This window comes from Ixodes scapularis, unplaced genomic scaffold, assembly GCF_016920785.2.
Source record: "Ixodes scapularis isolate PalLabHiFi unplaced genomic scaffold, ASM1692078v2 PGA_scaffold12__126_contigs__length_90152505, whole genome shotgun sequence".
NCBI lineage: Eukaryota > Metazoa > Arthropoda > Arachnida > Ixodida > Ixodidae > Ixodes > Ixodes scapularis.
The window spans coordinates 80447442-80465366 of record NW_024609838.1 but is presented as its reverse complement, the minus strand read 5'-3'; the positions used below and the strand labels follow the sequence as shown (position 1 = coordinate 80465366).

Sequence of the window (17925 nt, the reverse complement as noted above, 5' to 3'; positions counted from 1 at the left end):
TGAGTAGCGCCACACCGTAAGCCCATATACGGTCAGGTGACAAACCTGGGACCATTTGTCACTGCACTCACCTATGGTATGGTGGCATGGTCGGGGCATGAAGCAGGGGTACAGCTTGGAAATGCTGATCTTCATGACATTTTAAACACATTTTTCATTACTTTTGTGTCGAGTTGTCAGCATTCTAAAGGTGAGAAAGCAAGCAGCAGCGACAGCAAGAAAAGAAAAATTTAAGACCGCTTCCACCAAGAATCAATTACGAGCACTAGAAAAGCATGGAGTGTAATTAAAACGCTTATAAAGGTGAATTAGCCTATAAATTAAGTAATTGTGCCTCAAAAATACAAAAGAAAACAATGTAAATATAGTTATAAGGATAAAAATATACACCAGGAGGACTTAAACCAAAACCACAGTCTGTAAGTCTGAAATTTGACACCTTAAACCACTTGGCCACCACCCAATTTTATTTCCAGGTCGTTCATCGAGGTATATGAATTGTGTTTGCAGCTGTCGGCTGCAAGAGAGATTGCCTTATTTTCATTTACTTTACTATTCCCACCAAATATGACAAGTGATAAAGAATAGAACCTCATTTGGTTGGCCGAGGCACTGTGCTTGCATCAAGGCAAAGTAGCCCGTCTTGCTGGGTTCATATTTTGTTTCATCACCTGTTTAGGATTCTGTTGTCGCTCATCAAAAGAAGAAAAAAAAACTGACTAATTCTGACTTATTCTGGTGTGCAGGTACCCTTGGCAGTAAACTCTGCTAAATGGGGCAAAATATAGATACTTTTTTTAGCAAATATGCATCGTTTTAGCAAAATGAGCTACACTATTTGACTAATGTGAAACAGAACGAGCCTCTCCACTTAAATCTTTTTTTTCATCTCTCGCAGACACTATTTACTGCTTTTTGTGGTTTGTTTCAGACTTTTGTATTCTGTCCGGGCAAAGCATCTGTGTAACACTAAGACCGGGTTCCTTAGGATATCTACAGGTATTCTTCGCAGCAAATGGCTTCCAATCAGGAACACGAGTTTGTTCTCGGCCACCGAGAGCAAGTATTTTCAAGGTGAGCTATTACCCGCCTATATGAGTTTTGTATTTCATTCCTCTTGAATACCATAACCTATGTGTAGTGGTCTTGCATTAGTATTTTGTTGTCTCTCTTCTGCAAAAAACACCCAAGTTTGACTAAGACCGGGTTCTTTCTTATACATGCAGGTCTTGGTGGCAAGCACCAGCCAATCAAGGCCAGAAGTTTGCTCTTTGCCGCGCATGGCAAGTGTTTTCAAGGTGAGTGATTGACGCCTATCTGAGTTGTGCGTTTCATTCCTCACAGACACTCTATGTCCTGTCTTTATAGTGGTTTTGTGTCAGGCTTTTGTGTCTCTGTCCGGTCAAAGCATCTGTGTTAGACTAAGACTCGGTTCTTTAGGATATCTGCTGGTATTCTTTGCAGCAAATGGCTCCCAATCAGGAACACGTGTTTGTTCTCGGCCACTAAGAGCAAGTATTTTTAAGGTGAGCTATTGCCCACCTATATCAGTTTTGTGTTTCATTCCTTTTGGATGTCATTTCTTATGTGTAGTGGTCTTGCACTAGTATTTTGTTGTCTTTCTTCAGCAAAAGCACCCAAGTTTAATTAAGACCGGGTTCTTTCTTATACATGCAGGTCTTGGTGGCAAGAACAAGCCAATCAAGGCCAGAAGTTTGTTTTTTGCCGCGCCTGGCAAGTGTTTTCAAGGTGAGTTGTGACGTCGTCCGGGGTGATGGTTGGAGACGCCGGCGCGGCGCGAGCAAGTTCGGACGCGCGCGGTTGGGGGTGACACATGGGAGCGGGGAAGGCACGGACAGGAAATGGACAGAGGGGGCCAGGGAAAACTGGAAACAGATGAGGGACGGGGAGAGAGGGAGGCGAGCCAGGCGGAACGTGGGAAAAGAGGACGGTCTTGGAGGGAAGCGAGTCGAAGGCGGAGGACGGGTTTTTGGGATGCAGGCAGCGACGAACAAGTGAAAGTGATCGCGACGTGCGCGGTGAAACGTGAGAGCCAGCGCAAGAGCACAAGAGGACGGCGTGCATCGACGGACATCCGAGCAAGCCCGATTCGCCGCATCCTGAGCCTCCTCGGTTCAACCTGCCCGTCGAACCAGAGCCACGTTGATGACCGGTCCTTCCAAGTCCCTTCTCCCAAGGAACCCCTGCGACGGGACACCCAGAACACTCCGGGCGAGAGGTGAGCAACAGGCGGCCCCAGCACGGATATTAACATTAAGATTATTCTGTTGAGAGACTAAATATCGTCTTCTCGCTTCTCTTCTCCTCAGCGTGGACCCACCACAAAGTATTTGTGCTACCCCTACTGGGGTCGTCACAGAGTGGTTGATGTCTATCTGAGTTGTTTGTTTCATTCCTCACAGACACTCTATTTCCTGTCTGTATACTGGTCTTGTTTCAGGCTTTTGTGTCTCTGTCCGGCCAAAGCATCTGTGTTAGACTATTCTTTAGGATATGTGCAGCAATTCTTGGCAGCAAGTGGCTGCCAATCAGGAAGACGAGTTTGTTCTCGGCCACCAAAAGCAAGTATTTTCAAGGCGAGCTATTGCCCGCCTATATGAGTTTCAGCATTCATCAAGGAGCGCTAAATCAAAGCCCGGGGGTTGGCCATTGCAAAAATGTTGACTCGGAAGCGCATAGGGAGGAAGCTTTATAAAATTATCCACCTGCTTCTACAAGACAGACCAAAACTAAAAATGTGAATTCCATTTGAAAAAAAAAAAAACATTGTCAGCCCGAATTAACTCGGGGGCGGCACGGAGCAAACAAGCCACGGTACGAGTATGCTTGGTTCAGGCGTTTGTAGGCGTGGTAGATGACTCTGTGTTTTCTAAAAAAATATTTTGTTTTCTAAAAGTGTGGTGGTCTACTATTTAGGGATGGGCATTCAGTCGGGATGTTAAGGTAAAAATTTCATCCACATGCCGGGATTCATGTGCCTTGTCCCCCTAGCGAGGGGGACAAGGCCTTCAATATTTTAGGTTCGCAAAAGGGGTGCGTCAGTATTGACGTCTCATTTTACATCATGCGTCTCAATTTAAAACGCACTATAAATGACATGCCTGAGATTCGTTTGGGTGTGCTTCCTCTCAGCAAGTATATGGTTCTGTCTCAAAAAGGTCTAATCTGATGTTGACCGCTCCTCAGGTCTCCACCGCCGATTCATCAGGACGGGACCCAACCGGGACACTAGGGAGGAACGGCTTAAGCAAGGAAGGCTACATATACGACAGCTTCTTGCGGACAAGAAACGAAAATAGATAGACGGTGGATGTTTCATTTGCTATGCCTTTTGGCATGCACATTCTGTTTCTTATGGTTGAAGATTCCTGCAGAGCTCAATTTCAACTATTGTAAAAAACCGAGCATGCGCTCAGATCGCAGAAGCGCCTACCCTCTGATTCGAAACGATCCGCAAATAAGCAAAGGGCATACCAGACACCCATACACTTGCTTTGAGCCATGCTCGAAATATTAAAAGAGCACATCAAGCGCCAGGTGCTTTGGCGTCTTTGCCACAATGGCGCCGGTTGCAGAGCTGACAGACCCGTGACTGGCACAAGCCATGGCATGGCCTTTGGGAACCAGGGAATCGAGATTTAAAAAGTAGCACAGAAATTGGAGGCGGGTGGTGAAGGTGGGCAGAGTTAACAGAAAACAAGGATGAAGGAAGTTCGTCGCATGAGGCATCTATGTCCCGTGCATATAATTTTGAGTGTGCTGTAGTTGGCTACTCAAAAAAATTGTTACTTGGACGTAACTAATCGCAAATCTCTTGCAGTTTCCAGGGCCCACAAGCCAGCAGGCGCCAGTTCATTCTTGTTCAAAGGTGAGGATTCTAGATTTTCTAGATTGCTCTGAAGCAGCAATACTGAAGCCAGACAAGCGGTACGGCATATTTAATTGACGGAGCCCAGAACGACTGGGGACGCTTTCACTGAAGCTTGTTTTGCTGCAATACACGCTTGTATTGCAGCAAAACAAGCTTCATTGAAAGCGTCCCCAGTCGTTCTGAGCTCCGTCAATTAAATATGCCGTATCGCCTGTCTGTCTGGCTTTAGTGTTGCTGTAGGCGACAAAACATGTGCCAAGTTTTGTCACAAGAGGCATATTATGTCACGCACATGTAATTTTGATTTTATCCGGCTTAGTGTGCTGTAGGTGGCTGGTCAAAGAAATTGGTACTTGGACGCAACTAATCGCAAATCTTTCTGGCAGTTTCCAAGGCCTAAGAGCCAGCAGGTCCCAGTTTGCTTTTCCTCAGAGGTGAGAATCCCAGATTCCCGAAGCAGGAATACTGAAGCCAGACGACCGGTTCAGCATGTTTAATTGACGAAGCTCAGAACGACTGGGGGCTCCTTCATTGAAGCTTATTTTTCTGTAATACACGCGAGCGCAATTGACGTATGCCTAGTTACGTCGCAAGAGGTTATCTATGTCCCGCGCATGTAATTTTTTTAATCTTTCCGACTTAGTGTACTTGAAGCTGACAGCGCAGGAAAAATCGAACTCACACCAGACACTCAGGAAGACAAGCACACGCGCTGAACTTACAACTCTTGTGTATTCGACTGCTCCATTTTTCCCTTTAGCATCTGGGTTGACTTTTCAGAACGTGATAAGTAGAAGAAGAAGCACGAAATACAAAGGAAAATTCTAAAGAGAAGGCAAAAGAACAGTAAAAGACAAGACAAATGCAGAAACGGAAAAAAATATCTATACGAAACACATTTACAAATCGTCCCTCTCCCTCATCGCTATCATTTAGATAGAAATTGCAGCTCTTTGGTCGACAGCGCTATTGAAAGACTACTTACACACTTGTCCTTCAGCTGTGCTATCCTTTCCGCTTCCATTATTTCTCTAGTCAATGCGTCTCTAGTCCTACCTATTACAGAACAATTTTCAAAATGTGCTATACAGCCACAATCGCGACAATGGATTCCCAAGTGTCCAGCTACGACTCGGTGGGTGTTATAAAAATGCTCTCTTAAACGATCATTCAAACACGTTCCAGTCTGGCCTACATACTCTCTAACACCTGAGGGGGGGACAAAATATACAACTCCTTCAGTACAGTTTACAAAGCTCTTTTGGTGCTTTTTCGAACAACCAACTTCCCGGTCTGCCGATCCGTTTACCTTTCGGCACAGGCTTAGAAGCTTATTTGGTGCTGAAAAAGCAACATTAATGTTAATGCAGTTACCTATCTTTTTTAGACCGTGCGAAACTTTATGTATATATGGAACAACGGCCGTCCTTTTCTTTTCTGTATTGCTTTTAGGTCGTTCACCCCATCTTATTCTCTTTAATAAATCCTCTGCCACGGCTGTAAGTAATGTACTAGGATATCCTGTTGACTTTAACCTGGCGATTTAAGCATCAAAGCTAACCTTAATTGAATGAATACATGACTTATTGCTTTTCGGACCGCGTCAGGATTTTTGCAAGGTGGTTTCCTTGAACTGCTCACCGTATATATTAAATCTATGTTTGCGTGTTGGGAGGGTAACACCGTTCTCCAAAAAGCAGGGGTATGCATTGGTTCATGCATAGTACCAGTTTTGAGTAACCTTTATCTCGCGCATCGGGACCGGATCCTTTCACGTAGCTTAGATGCTTCTTCTGTTGTGAAGGTGTTTCGCTTTGTAGATGATTTTTTTATTGTGCTAGATTGTGCAGCTAAGGACTTTCAAATATTAGTCTCTAATGTTCTTTCCTGTTGTAAATTCTGTATAGATCCACCAGAAATCACTCATGGGCTCTCCACAAAAGGTTCCTTACGGTTCTTGGACCTCAGATTAATTTTTTCAGAGCATCATGTATGTTGGTCATACAAACCGAGAGGGAAGAAACCTCTTAATTTTCAGTCAGCACACTCCAAGCTTGTTAAGCGAGGCATTGTTAAATTATGTCTCACCAGTGTGCTTAATAAGTCTTGTATTCATTCACTTAAGGTTTTCTTTGATGCTCAAATCGCCAGGTTAAAGTCAACAGGATATCCTAGTGCATTACTTACAGCCGTTGCAGAGGATTTATTAAAGAGAATAAGATGGGGTGAACGACCTAAACGCAATACAGAAAAGAAAAGGACGGCAATTGTTCCATATATACATAAAGTTTCGCACGGTCTAAAAAAGATAGGTAACTGCATTAACATTAATGTTGCTTTTTCAGCACCAAATAAGCTTCTAAGCCTGTGCAGGAAGGTAAACGACGGCACACCGGGAAGTTGGTTGTTTGAAAAAGCACCAAAAGAGCTTTGCAAATTGTACTGAAGGAGTCGTATATTCTGTCCCACTTTCATGTGGTAGAGAGTATGTAGGCTAGACTGGAAGGTGTTTGAATGATCGTTTAAGAGAGCATTTTTATAACACCCACCGAGTCGTAGCTGGACACTTGGGAATCCATTGGTGCGATTGTGGCTGTATAGCACATTTTGAAAATTGTTCTGTAATAGGTAGGAGTAGAGACGCATTGACTAGAGAAATAATGGAAGCGGAAAGGATAGCACAGCTGAAGGACAAGTCTATAAGTAGTCCTTCTATAGCGCTGTCGACCAAAGAGCTCCAATTTCTATCTAAATGACAGCGATGAGGGAGAGGGACGATTTGAAAAAGTGTTTCGTTTAGATATTTTTTCCATTTCTTCATTTGTCTTCTCTTTTACTGTTCTTTTGCCTTCTCTTTAGAATTTTCCTTTGTATTTCGTGCTACTTCTTCTACTTATCACGTTCTGAAAAGTCAACCCAGACGTTGAAGAGAAAAATGAAGCCGTCGAATACACAAGAGTTGTAAGTTCAGCGCGTGTGCTTGTCTTCCTGAGTGTCTGGTGTGAGATTAATTTTGCTGCGCTGTCACCGCCAAGTATGGTTCACCAACTCGCCCAAGCTTCCATCCTATCGACTTAGTGTACTTTACGGGGCTACTCAATGTAATTGTTACTTGAACGCAACTAATCGCAAATCTCTCTCCCAGTGTGTCCCAGTTTCCACGGCCTACAAGCAAGCAAGCACCAGTTCGTTTTTCCTCAAAGGTGAGCATTCCAGATACTTTAATTAGGTGCACGGTGTAAGATAATACTCTTCAGGTGAGGACAACGCGCTCTTGGCCACGGCCCAATGACGTTCGCTCTTCACACTCTCTCACTTTGGTTTCAAGCAACGCCAGCAGGTGACTCGTCGACCCGTGGGCACGTTCAAGACGGCTCGTGCCGCCTTATGTACCACACGCGCAGAGCTCCAGCGAGGTTGTCACACGTGCAGAAAGACCATGGTGTACCGGGGTGTCATGACAACGAGATAATGTTTTTTTGCTTTCACACAGTTCCGCCGTTTGGCCGCCGGTGACACTGTCAGTCGCGGGCACGGTGGCAGCCGAATGATGCAGTCTTTCGGATGCCCGTCGAACGAACACTATTTGATTCCTCGCGCCGCGCGTTCAGCCCCGGCGTGTCCTCACCTAAATAGTGTATCTTTCACCGTGGTTAGGTGCAAAGCAGGAACTGCGAAGCCAGACGAGCGGATAGGTGTATTTAATTGACCGAGCTCAGAATGACCGTGGCAGTGGAATGGAAGCTTATCTTTCCGCAATCAAACACAGACAAAATTTTGAATCTATCCAGCTTAGTGAAGGATTGCTACTTGTTGCAAACTAATCACAAATTTTTATTTTGCAGCTTCTATATGGCTTCAGCTAGCAGGGGCTGTTTTCATTGAAAGGTGAGGATTTCACGTTCTGTTTTCAAACAGCAAGTTTTTGAATGAGGGTCCTAAACAATGAACTGTCTTTTGCAGTAAATGCCAGATCCTCCAGTTCAGGAATATGTTAAATATATTTGCTATGGATAAGCCCAGTGTTTTGCTTCTTTATTCATGATTTGACAACAGCAAAATTTTTTATTTTATCATTCAGAAATACACACAAGAAGAGACTGCGTTGCGGAGAAATGCTGCGCTGAACGTGATTTTCCAACTCGTGTATAGTTTTATTGGTAGCCGATATAATATATTGGATTCCAATATCCATAATACGCCAAGTACACTGGAATCGTAAACCCTTATTGAATCCCCATAGACACATGGGGATCCAATAAGGGTTTATACGGTATTGGATTTCAATGTTTTCGGCGTATTATGGATATTGGAATCCCATAACAAACCCTTATTGTAATACAATACAATAAATGTAATGTTTTCCAATACACTATCCATATCGTATTGCAATACAATAAAAAGATATTGTTTACCAATATCCATAATACGCTGTTCATATTGGGGTTTTCCAATAGGGTATACAATCCAAGAACTGAAAGTGTCACCAACACGAAACCTTAAGGCAGTATTTCTACACATGCGCAGCCGTTGCCAATGTCGCAACTACATGACTGTAATGAAGTCTAGTATAAAACATAGAATATCAATCTTAAAAGCTCTAAAAATTATAAAACAAAATTATTTACAGATAATTACAAATGGTCCAAACGCCAAAGGTATGCATGGTTGAAATAAATTGAGTTCTGCAAATGTTTGCAATTTCTTTAAAAAAATTAAAAAAAAATCACTCATTGGCTTTCACTAAAGTTTCCCCCTAATCCCTTCATAGCAGTCTGAGGCAAAGCTCCAGTGAAAAGTCAACCAATCAATGGCAGGGTGACAGCACGCTATAGGCGCCTTCTCTTTGGAATAGGCTTCAGAGACCAGCATCCTTTTGTCGGTGAGCCCCGAATCTGAAAACCAGAACTCTGCGGTACAGATTCAGCCAACTTACGGAAGGTGACTTCCAATAAGCCCTTAGCCTCGGACAGTGTTTGAACGTCATGGCAGCAGTAAAGGAGGGAACTGCAATTTTCCAATTCCTCAGTTATACGTTTGCGCAGCTCCGACACCGAGGAGGCTACTGCCCCAGGAACCATAGCAACCACCGACTGTAAAGGCACTTCACAAAAGCTGGGCTCATTGACAAAGGGAATGTCCGGCTCTGATACTGCTGAGGCTGCTGTACCATGAGCCTCTGAAGACACTTCAAAAGGGCTGAGCTCATTGGCAAGGGGAATGTCAGAACCTGTTTTTGATTCTGGAGAACTTCCAAGTGTAATTTACGGTTGATCGAGGTAACTCTGCGGAAGAGAGGAAAAGCCCCACCTCTCGCTGTACTTAAAAATAGAAACGAGCTTGCATAGGTACTTGTGCTTGCTAAAGTCAGGGCAGGTACACGATGGCTTGGTGAAGTCGACTGTGTATACATCATCATCACTTCTTTCAGAATGAACAGAAAACATGTCTTTAATGACCAGCTCTTTCATGTCTGTGTGGGTGTATTCCTCTCCGTTAACGAGCCATCTCAGCGTATGTTTAACAAACCCGTGAGGCTGGTTGTGCAGGTATGCGGGAACATTTTCACTGTACTGTCTGTACACTGATGACTGGCTCCTTGCTGTCTCATGAAATTTCGCTTCTTTGGCGGGAAGGTAGCCATAGACGGCAGCTGTGATTAGGGATGTTAACGACCGTTTCCCACTGGCACTTTTCCCAGTGTGCCTTCAACACCCTGTTTTGGGCCTCAATACTGTTATTTGTGGTCAAGACGACATCAAACGCCAGCCTGTAAGACATGACCCACAACTTCTTTAAAGAGAGCCACACTGCTTCAATGTAACTGCAAAATTGTTCATTTTTCCAACTCTGAGGCGACAAGAACTTCAAACACCTCGTCAAACTCATCCTGATTTGAAGCACTGGCTAAGTGTTTCATAAGTTTCAGGGCCTCATATGGATCAGATATGTTGTTTTCCTTTCGGCGCAGCCACCTTTTCCATGCCTGTAGTCTATGGAAGTCACAGATGGAGATTTGACTCTCCGGCAGCCCTTGCTTGATGGGACTTATTTCTGCCTTGCTGTAATCTACCATCCAGTACTGTGGGGACCAGTTATCACACCACTGCTTGAAAACGTTTGAATCCTCAGCGATACAGTGTGCCGTCTCGAACTGTACGATAAGCACACCAGCTGGTGTGTATCCTAACGGCGTTTCCACAGCAAGCAACAACAGTGGAAGGGCATAGTCACTAGTCTTGTATCTTGCATCCAGGCAAACTGCTCAGCCTCCATACTTTTTCAGGATGTTTCTTATGAATTTTTGTCTGGAACCAGAACAGCAACCTGTCTTCACACTCGCTGGAAACGCTCTCTTCCAAATTGTTTGAGTCACTGCTACCCACGCAGCTGCGTGCTGCATACGGCCGATATACGATGGAGGATTCGGGTTGCTCGGCCCTGATATTTTGAATGAGAATGCTAGCTTTCTCTTGATCAAGGGTTCTGAAGCGGTCTTTCTTAAGAACAGCTTAGATCTGGTTGCTGATGTCACGATGTGTTGGGAAAAAGGCCCTGCAGCTGCTATCGGGCTTTTCCTTGTTTACAAAAAGTACGTCCTGCACGTAGTAGTGCAGGAACTTTTTGTCATCTGATACAGATGTAATTCCTTCCCTTGCCAACATTTGAATTCGCTCAGCAATGTTTCTGTTCCTATTTTGGCTAAAAGCTTCCATGCCCTCGGAACCATGGTAACGATGGGAACCACAGTCGGCAATTCTGATTTATACTATCGTCTCATTGGCCACAGTCTGCTGCTCTGCGTCATGTTTCTCCTGCAGCTGCTTGGCCATGTCTGCTTTCAGCCGACCCTCTTTTGTCTGACCGCATGGTTGGGGCACGTCCACCTAGAAAGCAGACATTGTGACATATATTGAGCATACTTTATGGTTTAAAACAGCGCGACAAGACGAGTGCAAAGTGAAGACGAGACAGATGACAGGGCTGAACTAACAACTGAAAGTTTATTTCCACTATTTACAGTATATATACACATGGGCAATAGCAAAATAAACATATTGTTAAAGATAAGAAGAGTACAACACATACAGTCTCGACATCCGATGCCGAGACTGTATGTGTTGTATATAAACTGAAAATAGTGGAAATACATGTAAATGTATGACCTCTATTTCCACTATTTACACCTCCATGTAAATAGTAGAAATGCATATATATCTGTAGATATACTGGAAATTGTGAAAATAAACTTTCAGTTGTTAGTTCAGCACTGTCTTCTGTCTTGTCTTGTCGCGCTCTTTTGAAACCAAATGATCATCAACCAACTAGCCCAAACAAACCTTTTATTCAGCTTACATCAACCAAGTCTAATATGCCCCATCTAATGCCACAACAAATTTGTCTGCACCGTGCAGTAAGGGCAAAAGTAAAAGCTGATATTAGAGAGTTTGACCAGACTGTGTTTTAGCCCCATAACGATACCATAACGATACACAACGCGTGCTCAAGGCCGTAAGCTCTGTTCTTGCGGAATCGGAAGAACTACTGCTTGATATAGCGGTTAATGGGAAAACCTTTTCAAGCGGGGATGGCCACTCGCTCCAGACCGAAATCGCAGCTGGACAGGAGAAAAAAATTGTTTACATATAATGCGATCCTAGGTCATATCGTGAAAACGTCAAATGTTTACTGAATAAAATATATAAACATTGACTTTGCAACGTCATCTATGCACATTCATGCGAAAGGTGACAATAAGTATTGATCAACCGGCTGGTAAAAATATTGTCGCGTCCATAATTCATCAAGCGGCCTCCCCTACTTTGCTGTTCTGTGAACTTTACGTCACGCATTCCCCTGAAAATTTGCAAACACAAAAAGCTTTTGTCACAAAGTACTGCGTTCAAAGTAATACTTGCCTCGTTCAGATGTGTGCTGTGAACATCTATGATATTGTCACGAATTGAGGCGACGAGAAGGCGAAAATTGAACTGAAAATAAAGGTTTCATGTGCGAACTTGTGCCAACAAAATAAGTAACGAAAGAGCGTCAAGGGGAGCAGAAAAGCCGGCGGCGACTCGGCGGCGAAACAGAAAGCGCGAGCGAGACTGACTCGACAAGGTCGCGGGTAGCTGCTTATCTACCGTGCGTCACTATCTCGAAAGTTCGGCAAAGAGGGCTCGAGCGCGCGCGCTCGAGGTGAGGATGAACTGGCACTTTCGAGAATAACAAAGCAGATCGAAAGTTACGTCTGTTGCGAGAATTAACGGGAATCTTCTAGAAGACCGTGACCAAGCGTTGCTTTCTCGGCTCTGCGGGCGACATTATCCCCCCTCTTAAAAATGCGTCGCCCCGATGCAAACAAAAGGAAAACGGAAATGGCTAAAACATTTACGGTGAAACGAAATAAACATGCAGTGTAACAATCCTAACGCGCGTCAAACTACGTGGACGACTTCGGGTCGTGGCTGGCGGTGTCCTGATGGTAGAGTTCCGTCGGGGAGCACCTCTTAGTTCAAGTCCCCAAGACGGCGGATGACCTTGCAGGCTCCGAAGTAGCGTTTTAACAGTTTCTCGCTGAGGCCGCGGTGGCAAATGGGTGTCCACACCCACACCCTGTCTCCGGGCTGGAACTCCGCGTCGCGGCGACGAAGGTTGTACTGGCCAGCGTCGACACGTTGCTGGCCCTTTATGCGAAGGCGGGCTAGCTGGCGTACCTCTTCTGCTCGTTGGATGACCAGTTGGGCGTCGTCGGTGCCGTCGTCCGTCGGGTCGTGGGGCAGCATGGCGTCGAGCATCGTCTTCACCTTTCTGCCGTGCACCAGCTGAAAGTGTGTAATGCCGGTAGTTTCTTGAATCGCCGTGTTGTACGGAAACGTGACGTAGGGCAACACTTCATCCCACGTCTTGTGTTCCACGTCCACGTACGTCGAAATCATGTTGGCGATGGTCTTGTTTAGTCGCTCCGTCGGCCCGTTAATCTGCGGGTGGTATGGCGTGGTCCGGCGGTGTTCGGTGTGGCTCAGGCGGAGTATCTCTTGAGTCAGTTGCGTCATGAACGAAGATCCTCGGTCCGTAATCAAGACTTGGGGAGCGCCGCGTCGGAGGACGATAGACTCCACGAAGAACTTGGGTACTTCCACGGTGGTCCCCGAAGGGAGTGCTTTTGTCTCGGCGTACCCAGTGAGATAATCAGTTGCCACGATTATCCAACGGTTTCCCTGTGTCGACGGTGGGAAAGGTCCGAGAAGATCCATTCCAATCTGCTAAAATGGGGACGCGATCGGTTGCAAGAGACCTGCCGGCTTCTTCAGTGGTTTCTTGCGTAGTTGGCATTCTCGGCACGAACGGACGTAGAGGTGGACAGTCTTCGGGAGCTTGGGCCAGTAGTATTTTTCTCAGATCCGTGCAAGAGTCCTACTGTAGCTAAGGTGACCAGATGTTGGGTCGTCGTGGCAGGCTTGGAAGATCTCTTCTCGAAGACTAGCAGGAATCACCAGGAGCCATGTCGAGTTGTTGTCCCCGCAGTTCACTTTATAGAGGATACCTCTCCGGACGGCGAATCTTGGCAGGTCAAGTGAGGAGGCTCGGGGAATTGTACCCCCTCGTCCCTCCAAGTGGTCGATCAGTGCACGCAACTCAGGATCGTCCCGCTGGAGCGCTGCCATACCCTGAATGCTCACCGCGCCATGAAAGTGGTCGTCGTCGTCGCCGTCGTCTTTGGCACATCCGGTAGCTGACTCGACAGGGGCTCTGGACAGGAGGTCGGCGTCGCTGTGTTTTTGACCTGACTTGTAAACCACGGTCATGTCGTACTCTTGCAGTCGTAGGCTCCACCGAGCGAGGCGTCCCGATGGGTCCTTCACGCTGGCTAACCAACACAGCGCGTGGTGGTCGGTGACCACCCCAAATGGACTCCCGTACAAGTACGGGTGGAATTTTGTGATGGCCCAGACGACGGCCAGACATTCCTTCTCGGTCGTCGAGTAATTGCGTTCCGCGTTCGACAGCGTCCGGCTAGCGTATGCGATCACGCGCTCCGCACCGTCTTGTCGTTAGACCAGTACCGCCCCAAGTCCTGTATTACTGGCGTCCGTGTGAACCTCCGTTTCAGCTGATTGGTCGAAGTGGCCGAGAATCGGTGGTGACTGGAGCCGTCGCTTTAGTTCATGGAATGCCTGGTATTGTTCTCCACCCCATTCAAAGCTCACGGCGTCTTTCGTAAGGTGCGTTAGCGGCGCAAAATGCTTGGCGAAATCCTGAACGAATCGCCGGTAGTATGCGCAAAGTCCAAGGAATCTTCGGAAGCCCTTTGTGTTGGTGGGCGGTGGAAAGGCCGCTACGGCGCGAGTTTTCTCAGGGTCAGGACTCACACCTTCGTTGCTCACAACGTGGCCCAGGTGCTTCAGTTCGCCGTAGGCAAACCGGCACTTCGTCGGCTTGAGGGTGAGTCCTGCGGTCCTGATTGCCTCAAAAACGGCCCGAAGGCGTCGCAAATGCTCGTCGAAGTTGGCCGAGAATACCACGACGTCGTCGAGGCAAACGAGACAGAAGAAATCACCGGAGTACCCCTTTAAGGCCTGCACTTACTTATTATTGCAATTACCGGGTCAAGGTTTAGTTTACGGGCCGCTGTCGTTTGAACGAAGAGACGACAAAAAGCAGACAAGTTTCAAAGAGCAGACGACAGTTCGAACGCGTGCGCAATGGAGTGCGGGCAAGAAGCATCGAGTCCCGCGTCAACAAACCATTAGAATATCACGTTGTCGGCGTCTGTGTGAGTCTAGATACTCTTTTTCGCGTTGAAATTGTCGATTCTACGTCCTCAAAGCAATGTCTTACCACCTTAATCGCCTGAGCGAAATCATCAAGGCTCGTTACGCCGCTAAGCTTTGCATAAATAATTTGACGTGCGGCAATGTATTTGCATGACCGCCGCAGAATGGACGTACAAAACCATGATGAGACTCTCTAGCTATTTTCGGTCACGACGACGCTCGTGCTGCAAAAGTGTAGAAGGTTGCGGCGATGAGCGACGTCGATACTGAAAATCGGAAGTGGGAACAGAGTAAGCGTAACAGTCGGTGATGGCCACTGGTACCAATGATCAACATCTTGTATCCACTGTTTACACCGCGCCTACTTAAGTCTTTTGAGGCCTGCAATTACTTCTTATTGCGATCACCGGGTCAAAGTTTGTTCGACGGGCCACTTTTATTTGAACAAGCAGACGACAAAAGGAGATAAGTTTGAAAGAGCAGATAAAAGTTCGAACGATCAGGCGGCCGTGTCAATTTTAAATATACACTGAACCCGCGGGTGGTCCGGGCAACTTGGCGGTTTTCTCTCGTTCATGTCGGGACAAAACAAATACATCTGGCGACCACGAAGTGTTGCCCGCACAAGCAATCGTAGTTCGACAGCGTCTGGTTTGCCCTTTTCACGGCCACTATCCACGTTTTCAGGCAAACGGAGGGCGCAGAAACACATAAAAACTCAGATTCAAACCCTTCCAGACTCTCTTGGTACAACCCCCTTCACAGCATTTTGACGAGAGGGTAGTTTTCTTTGTGTGTGGTTTCTCCCAAAAGAATACAAGATTGCATGTCTCGCAGGGCGACTTCTGCTCACCGCCCCAGACCGAGAGTGCACCCAACGCGCCACCACCGCTGCGTGACGTTGCAGAGTTGAGTTCGTGTATAGCTTCGTAGGTCCGGATGGCTGCTGGAGGGCGCTGAGGTCTTCGGCGCGTGTTCCAAACGCAGTGATGGTGTGCAGTTCTTCCTCCCCGGTGACGAGTCAAGTTGTAGGCTTCGGCAGTATCTGCGTAGTCAATGTTTCTTTGTTAGATGCTTGTTGGCAAAGCACCGCTGCCGAACTGACAAACAACCTCATCCTCTTTTCTGAAATATGACACTGATATTATTCAATATGTTGAAAATGCAAAAGCTATTGGTGTATATATTTTTTTCCATAATAGAAACGACCATAATAGAAACGTTCACACTATACTTTCTAGAATACTGGGTGTGATATATATATATATATATATATATATATATAGATATATATATATATATAAACACATTTTACCCTCATGTGTCAAAATTCCACTTTTTAAATCACTATTCCATATTTAGGAGACACCAGCTGAACAACCCAAGCACACAAATGTGTGCTTGGGTTGTAACCTAGCTGTATTCGGAGACTTGTGTTTGCCCTTTGTCCCCCTTGTTTCCCTTCTCCGGGGATTATTTTCGTCATTCTTGTCCAGTTCGCTTACACCTTTGCATTTAAGTACATAATAATCATAACCTTAATATGCAAGCCGTTCACCCTTGTGTGTTGGATTCGAAGCAGCTGATAAAACCCGTTTGCTCTACTAGCGTGTAAACTTCTTGTTAGCTTATTTGGTAGAGCGCTCCGTTGGAAATGGAGAGGTCCCTGGTTCGATACCAGGCCCTGGCTGATTTTGTTTCGGTCACGCACCAGTCACCTAGCTGTGTTTGGAAATTTTTGTTAGTCCTTTGTCCCCCTTGTTTCCCTTCTCCAGAGATTATTTTCGTCATTGGTCGTCATTCATATCCTTGGTCGTTTCTAATTTTCTCGTACCACTACAACGCCAAACAGTGATTGCCTGAACACCTGAGACATCGATGTGTCACCGACAAACGTTGAATAACGGTTGGTGATGAACAAGATCTCGCTTGTCATTCTTGTATTCATTTCCAAACATCACAGGGCCGTGCTAACATAATATTAGTGGAGGGCTGTCACGATCGCAGTGCGGCAGGTTCTCCACGAACGCTGACACCGAGGTTTCGGCACAATAGTTTTGCACCACGAACTACAGCTTATATAATAAATAAGTTTATATTTCCTCTACTTGTGGTGAGGGACACGATGAAACAATCGATTATATTAAATTAGCTTTTTTGTGTTTTAAATGTTAAAACAGGGAAACGTGAGAGCAATTGTTTATTGTGCTGAAAATGGCTCTCTTCAGCCACCATTTGTTGAAACTCCAGTCTCTAGTTCTGGCACCAGTCATGCAAAATTACTAGCCTTCCAACTCTTTCACAACAAGTCCTGTGAGTGACGATGATCCCATTCGCGACACTTTTACCTCTTCATCACGCCTAGAAACAATGGCAGTGGAAGTAGCACTTTGGAGTGCCAGCAAAATAGCCATGTGAATACACTGGTCACGAGTAAAGCCAATACCACATGAAAAAGCGTTTAATTCAAACTCTTTACTCAAGGAAACAAATTCGCTCTACATGTACCGTGTTTGTCTGTATCTCTTTCGCTCAGGAAGCGAAACACAAAAGTCCTGTCTTCCGACACTGCTCTTTTGTCTGTTATATATAGTTTTGCTGCCAACCTAGGTTCCTCTAGAGAAACAAGTATGCATTCAGTTTTTTCTACATCATGTGCGAAGGTGGGTCGGTGAACTCTGACAAACAGGTACTTTATCCAGTGCCCTCTTTTGCTTGTTTTCGTTAGTGGCGGTTCGTTGCACTAGTAGAATGGTTTAAAAGTAAACATTAGACAGAGGTCTGTCTGGTTTCGAAAATGATTATTAAAATATGACGACCAACCAATCCGCAAATCAGGGGCCCAACGTTTCGGAACCTGTTCGGCTTCTTCTTCAGGGGCGACTATGAAAGATAAGAGCCGCTATCTTCTTTTTCCTCTATGGCGTAGGCGAATGCGCGCGATCCCTTCATCCTCTTTCATCGTTTTTTGAAGACACATGGCCGGACCCCGTTCATATACACAAATGGCAGTGCGCCAAGAGAGCCGATGTTTGTTGACGTGGTTCGAATGTGCATAGTTTCAAGGAAGAGCCTCCGGCGAGGATTAGTTTTAATGTCCAGGATGCGCGTGTTTAGAAATTCAATGCGGGGGTAATCTTTTTCACAGTGTTCACCAAACGCACTGCACTCTTGATCGAAGTTGGGCACATCAGCCTTGTGTTGACGAATCCGTTCATGATAGTTCTTTGTTTCGCCGATGTACGAGGACGGACA

General features: G+C 45.8%; 1 pseudogene; it reads right to left on the bottom strand.

The window, feature by feature from the left end:
• Positions 1-8721: 8721 nt before the first annotated feature.
• On the bottom strand, positions 8722-10949 carry LOC121048687 (annotated as a pseudogene).
• Between the last annotated feature and the right edge of the window lie 6976 nt (positions 10950-17925).